This window comes from Pinus tabuliformis, chromosome 7, assembly GCF_031772625.1.
Source record: "Pinus tabuliformis cultivar Carrire ecotype Pingquan chromosome 7, CPIR1, whole genome shotgun sequence".
NCBI lineage: Eukaryota > Viridiplantae > Streptophyta > Pinopsida > Pinales > Pinaceae > Pinus > Pinus tabuliformis.
Genome location: NC_142293.1, coordinates 1579729994 through 1579736711, shown reverse-complemented (window position 1 = coordinate 1579736711; position 6718 = coordinate 1579729994).

Genomic DNA, 6718 nt, shown 5'->3' with positions numbered 1-6718 from the left:
AATTTCATGTGTAAACTCATGAAATTTCACAGGCCATGATTTTTCCCTACAAAGGTTATCTCAGTGAATAAGTGTTGAGCAACATATTGCAAGCAACCTTTGCAATATTTAACCAGTGGATTTGATATTGGTATGATATGCAGTTGTAGTAATAAACCTTTTCTACAGCTAACTAACTCATCTGTGCAAGCAACTAATACACACAATCTAGACGGTAAACCATTCTACTTAAACTCATCATGTTAGCAGTCAAATTGTATTAGCAAGCAAATATAGCAAGGACCCTACAAAGAAGGCATATAGTCACTAGATTTTATTGCTCAGACAACCACTAATTCTTATTGTTTTTGTCAGAGAGGGCATATAAAATTTAAATGCTGGAATTTGGCAGTAATAACAATCGATCTCAGGAAAAGAACAACATATGTCAACAGGGCATGTACATGGCTACACTAGGACGAAGTCGTAAGTAATATGTCCCTTTTGTGTAGAATCCCTCCATATAACATGTGTAAAATTACACTAGTAACAAAATTATGATAAGACTCATTTAATATGTTTAGTTTGTACATAAATCAAACAATATCATTCTGGGTGTCCTAAAAAAACTGGGTTCTCCACCTATGAACCTCATGGGTTACAATCATAAGGTTTGTTAAAGTACCAAATTGTGATACTTGGTGACCTCATCATAAGGAGACCTAAGACCTTGCCTTATGTTCCCTAAGAACAATATCATCTCAGAGGTCGTGTAAACCATTCAATTTGGGAAACACATTTAGCACATGGACAGACACAATACCTAAGAGTACAACATTGTGTATGGCCACAATACCTAATTATACTGCATTGTCCATTAATGCCAGATGCCTACAAAATACCATGCAATTCAAGAAGCAATTGCGAATTTGTAGCCCTGACATGTGATGAACTGTCCAGACGATATAGTTAATTGATTATCTCAAAATGGCATTCGGGTAGGGTTTAATATTTTCCTCCCAACCATCGGCAAGCTGCCATTAGTGCAACTGCCACACCCTAGCTTAAGAAACCTGCCCCAATAATCAGACAAAGGATTCCAGAGGTCTGTTAGACCAGGGATTCTAGAGGTCAATCCCACCTCCACCTTGCATATTGATGTTTAGTTATAGGTTGGATAAGGGTTCCAGGGATAGTTCCTCCCCACCCATCAACCAATGAGGGACTCCATAGATGAAGATCTCCACCCTCATTTATCTTAGGGTTCCAGAGATTTAATGTCCACCATGTGGCTGTCCAACACTCCACCCAATGCCAGGGATCCAAAGTGATAAAGGAACTACCAATCTAGGGCAACCAGAGGCCTCCACCCCTTTAGCAATAACGGATTCCATAGATATAGAATCTTCAGCACTTTACTAGTAAGGGATTCCAACGACATAAAGTCTCCAACCCTTTACCAATGAGGGACTCCAGAGACATAGAGTTTCCACCCCTTCAACAATGAGGGACTCTAAAGACATAGAGTATCTACCCTCATTCAACTCGAATACCCCAGAAAGCTTAACCAACAATTCAGGGAAATTATGTTGACACATGATTTCCTTATTTTCTTTCATTCTTCTATTCCAAAACTAGCTAGATAGTAATTAACCAAACCATTATTACTACAATTCTTTTTCTGAGTAGCAAAAATTCATAGTATTATGGAAATGTATCAATACCAGCTTGCTTGTAGAAGGACACAGTTACAGGGTATTCACTCTCTAAAGGTTAAGAACCACCAGATGAGAAAAATGTGTACGCAGGTAAAGAATACCCTCTCAGGAAATAAACAATGATCGGTGAGGGTTTAAGTCATAACAATTACTGATTGTATCTCAGTTAACTCAATTTCAATCATGGCCCTACCATTTAGATGATAATCAACCCTATCATCTGGACTTTTCAACGTATATTTTAGCTAACCGAGTTTGACTTGTAACTAAATTCTAACATCAAGGCACTAAATAGGCACAAAAATTGCAAGAATCTAACCCACAAGGCTCTATTGGATCATTGTTACTAATATCTTGTGCTGTAGGTCCCCTTGCTTCCCTTGAGTTTCCAACCATGCTATTCCAAATTCTCCTCCCTTTGTCATGAATTTCATCACCGGTGTTATGTATATGCTTATCCAAAAACTGATCTCTCCCCTTAGTTCACCTTCCGTTGTTTTCCTCTCTCCTCTCTTGCCACACCTCTCCGGTTCTCCCTTCTTCATTCTTTTTCCCCTTTCTACTCCCAATCTCTTCTATTTTCTACTGTTCACCCCCTCCTCTGGTTAGTAAGGGCATGCATAATGACTAATCATTTTTTTTCCATTTGGCCTTTCTTTCTCTCCTTGCACTGCCATTTTCCCTCTTCCTAACGCTTCTTCTAGAATTGACAAGGTGTGAGAGAGAAAAAATCAGCATTAGCTCCACCATGAGCTAATAACCTGTAAATATTTGTCAGTGCTCAAAGGATCGTTGATTGTGTCCATATTCGCTAGTCATGCGAACCCTATGCCTACCAACACACCCCGCTTCTCAGGTCTCAGTTGAACTATATGTGCCATATCTATTTGGATGACACCAAAATTGGTTTATGACCTTGTAATCATGCGTTATACACTGAGAATTATTTTTATCTAAGTCTTGAATAATATTTACGTTGTGTGTATCATCTAGAGGTTGTTGAGGTCCCACCTAACTCCCCTAGTTAGCAGGATAGGGTGTTTCTTAATATATTTAAAGTCATATTATAATATTTGAGGCTCTATGAGTTAGAAGAGTGTGCAATCAATAAATATAGGTAGCCACCTTAAAAAGGGACCCCTACACCTATGGTTGAGGCCTCGTTAATGGAGGTTCACTCAATGGTTAGGATTTTGATCAATTGGACACTATTTATTATTATATTTATAGGTATAGTATATTTATTGTCTTCAACAAGGATAACTAAGAAAATGTTTACCATAACCCCGTGAATACAACATCGACATGTATACCAAGACAACAACAAAAGCATTTACCATATCCATACAATGGAAGGTGACTAGAGCAATATTTACATTATATACATGTATGTACTATGACCAGGACCATTAACACAATACCTACATATTTACATCTTAAGTTACAAGATTGTACTTTTGACTAAGTATTCATGACTAGAGTTATTTATTTTTCCATAATTGCTCAAAGTTTGCATTTGACCCTTCCACTTTCATCATCCCAACTAATGCCTTTTGACAGATGGAAGAAGACATTTTTTTTTAATGATTTACCAATTGTCAAATCACATAATGAACTTAGTGATTTGTTTGGCCATTATGAATGATACTCCAATTTGCCAAATGAATTTTCACCAATGTAATTCCATCTTAACCTTAGATCTATTAAGTGTATAAATATATCAAATCCCTCAAGGGGATATCCTTTTTCACGGTAGAAAAAACTATAAAGGATTTGCACCTTGAGAGATTTGATCCTTTTCAGCACTTCATAAATCTAGGTTTAATATGGCTTTAGATTAGTGCTTTATCCATGCCGTAACACATTATATTGAATGATATTAATTGGTTGACTTAGAATTATTATTATTATTGATTAGTAAAAGAGAACAACATTCGATTGTATAATTAAATGCATGGAGATACAAACATTGGCCAAGTGCATAGAGTAGAGAGATATCGTAGAGGTAACTTCGTCTTGTAGTGCACTAGAGTATTAAATAAAACACTATTAGAGCTACAATAACTTTTGATAGAAACACTTAGCTATTTAACTAGGAGTGCCTTGACAAATTTTGCCCATATAGGTTTTTGCTAAGAGCCCTTAATCCTCATGAGGCATTGTGAATCAAAACAATGTTGTCATCTAGATTGAAGTATTGTTACATGTTGGCCCTTAGGGTTCCTTCATGGGTATTGGCACCCTTATTCCTTCATGGGTATTGGCACCCTTATCATCCATTCCTTTAGTAGTTCAAGGCTCTAAAGTCTGCAGGCTTCATGAATGGAGATTGAACATCATCGCGAGGTCCTTACACATCCTTGTCAAATCTCTGTAGATGGGAATCAAAGTAATCTCCAGGTAGCCCAATATCTCATATTTTGGGTCCTATGCTTCTTGTGAGAATTAATGATTGAAACAACAAATGAATGAGTGTGTGACTTCATTTCCAAAGTGTTATGAAATAATGTGCAACCGATTTTAATGTGCTTGGGATATTTAATAGGTATGCCAAAATGAAAGCCTTATTAAGGACCCTTCTCCTTTCTTGTTGATTTCATCTTTTGCTTTAATGTAACCACCTCAACACAAGCCTCCTCAGAGTGATGGTCACATAAGGAAGCATTCATCCTTTTGTTTCATGTAGTGAAGGAGGGGTGAACTTGCATTCCAAATGCTAAATAGGAGCTATCATCATCGAGGGTAAGGGGGATAATCCTTTTTTATTCTTCCACAGTGGCCCAACTGGCCTCTTACCAACTTGACACTCAACATGATTAATCTCTAGGGGAGGCATGTAAGGGAAATCCTCTATGTCTTTGCTATCAATGTCCCCTTAGGCCAAAACTAGGGTTCCCTCAATCTTTCTGCTAGTAGAGGGAAAACTCTCACAAAAGGAAGGGGGGAATAAATTGTAGGAAGGACCCTATTCTCATAGTAACACTTGCACAATTAGGAAAACAAAATCTCTAGTCCTTATAAGGATTTTCTTCCAAATGGAACGAGAGATGTGAGGTCTTCAATCTCTTCCATCCATGATGAGATTCAATCTCTCCCAATACATGAAAGTGAGGATTAACATGTTAAGTGGTAGCACTAGAAGGAGGTTCGATCTTTGCTCCTCCTCCTTTGATAATACTTCTGCCACCATGAAGCATGTGCAAATCATGTCACTTGTCATGCCTAATCCATCACCATGCCAAATGTTTCCCTATTCAGGATGACTTAAAACTAGCAAATCCAAGTCAATAATGGATGATAAACACTAATAGGAATCCACCCGTCAGTTGTACATACTTCTCTCATCAAACAACTAGACATTTCTCAATGACCAACTATACCAACATATATAATATCATGATTAACAATCGAACAACTAAATTATTGGACAGTGGAGATGAAAAGAAGAAATGATTATTACATGTATCCTCACCATTTAATCTTGCACTCTTTATCATATTTCCAAAACAATAATGCCTATTGATGTGATTATTATTATTAAAGTATATTATTTTTCTTTTATTTTTAATGCTAAAAGTTACATAAAATTAACGTTACACTTTGATCTGTCATTGATAACAATCACTCTCATAATCTTATCAAATGCTATAAAATACACCTCTTAGTGTAAAATAAAACTAAATCTCTTTGAATTCCTTAATTTTATTCGTGTTTCTTCTTCTTCTTTTAATCTAGAGGAATCAATAATTGGCCAAGACTACCTAGGTGAGGCCCCAGTTCAAATCTCGTTGACTGCCATTATAACCCCTAAGCTAGTGCCAACAATGCACAAGCCAACATTTAGCAGGGAATTTATCACTTAGCAAGGGTCGAGATGTTTGGAGACACACCTATGAGAGGGTCCCACTCATGCATCGTTTAGCCTTCTAGCCTTGTTGGGGCCAAAGTCTCATAAAAGATTTGAACTTTGGTAAGGAAAGTGCAAGACCTACCTCCCAACCATTCAGACAAACCAGGTTCAAATCTTTGATGAGACCTACCTCCTATCAATCGTACATATATCTTTCAATTGCCAATTAGATAGTTCTCATCTGCCAACTGTATAAACATCTCTAATATTGTAATTAATTGTTCAACAGCTAAATTATTGGATGGTGGAGATGAAAAGAAAACACACCTATCAAATGTATCCCTACCATCCAATCTTGCACCCTCTATCTTCTTTCAAAATAAAAATGCCAATCGATTATTTATTATTATTAGAGTATATTATTTTCTTTTGTTTTTAATTCTAAAAGTTAAATAAAATTAACACTACACTTTGATATATCATCACCGTTACTCTTATAGTAAGTTATAAATACACATCTTAATATAAAAATAAATAAATTTCTATGAATTCCTTAATGCCATTTTTTTTTATAAAGAGAAATATGGCCAAGAGTTATTCAGATTAAAATTCCATTGATTACCACTCTAACCCTTTCACTAGTCTCAATAGTGTGCAAGCCAAAGAGTATATTATTTTCTTTTGTTTTTAATTCTAAAAATTAAATAAAAATAACACTACACTTTGATATATTATTATATTATTTTCTTTTGTTTTTAATTCTAAAAGTTAAATAAAATTAACACTAACTTTGATATAGTTACTTAGATTCAAATCCCATTGATTACCACTCTAACCCTTTAACTAGTCTCAATAGTGTGCAAGCCAATATTCAATAAAGAACTTAGTAAGGTCAAAATAAAACATTTAAAGACTTATAAGGAGGTCCCACTCATGAAGTGTTTATTCTAGAAGATTGTTTTTGGGTAAATCACATCGGCAATATTTGATGGTCAATGTTTCGAACCTACTAATGAATATTTGATGGTGGAGTTTTGAACCTACTAATGAAGTTCATCTTAAACGTTTCGAAGTGTCTATTCTTTTAACAAACCAAAATCTTAAAAGGTTTCTACATTGATCTCTCTATTTAATCCGGTGCCATGATCTGAATCTCCATCTTATTCAGATG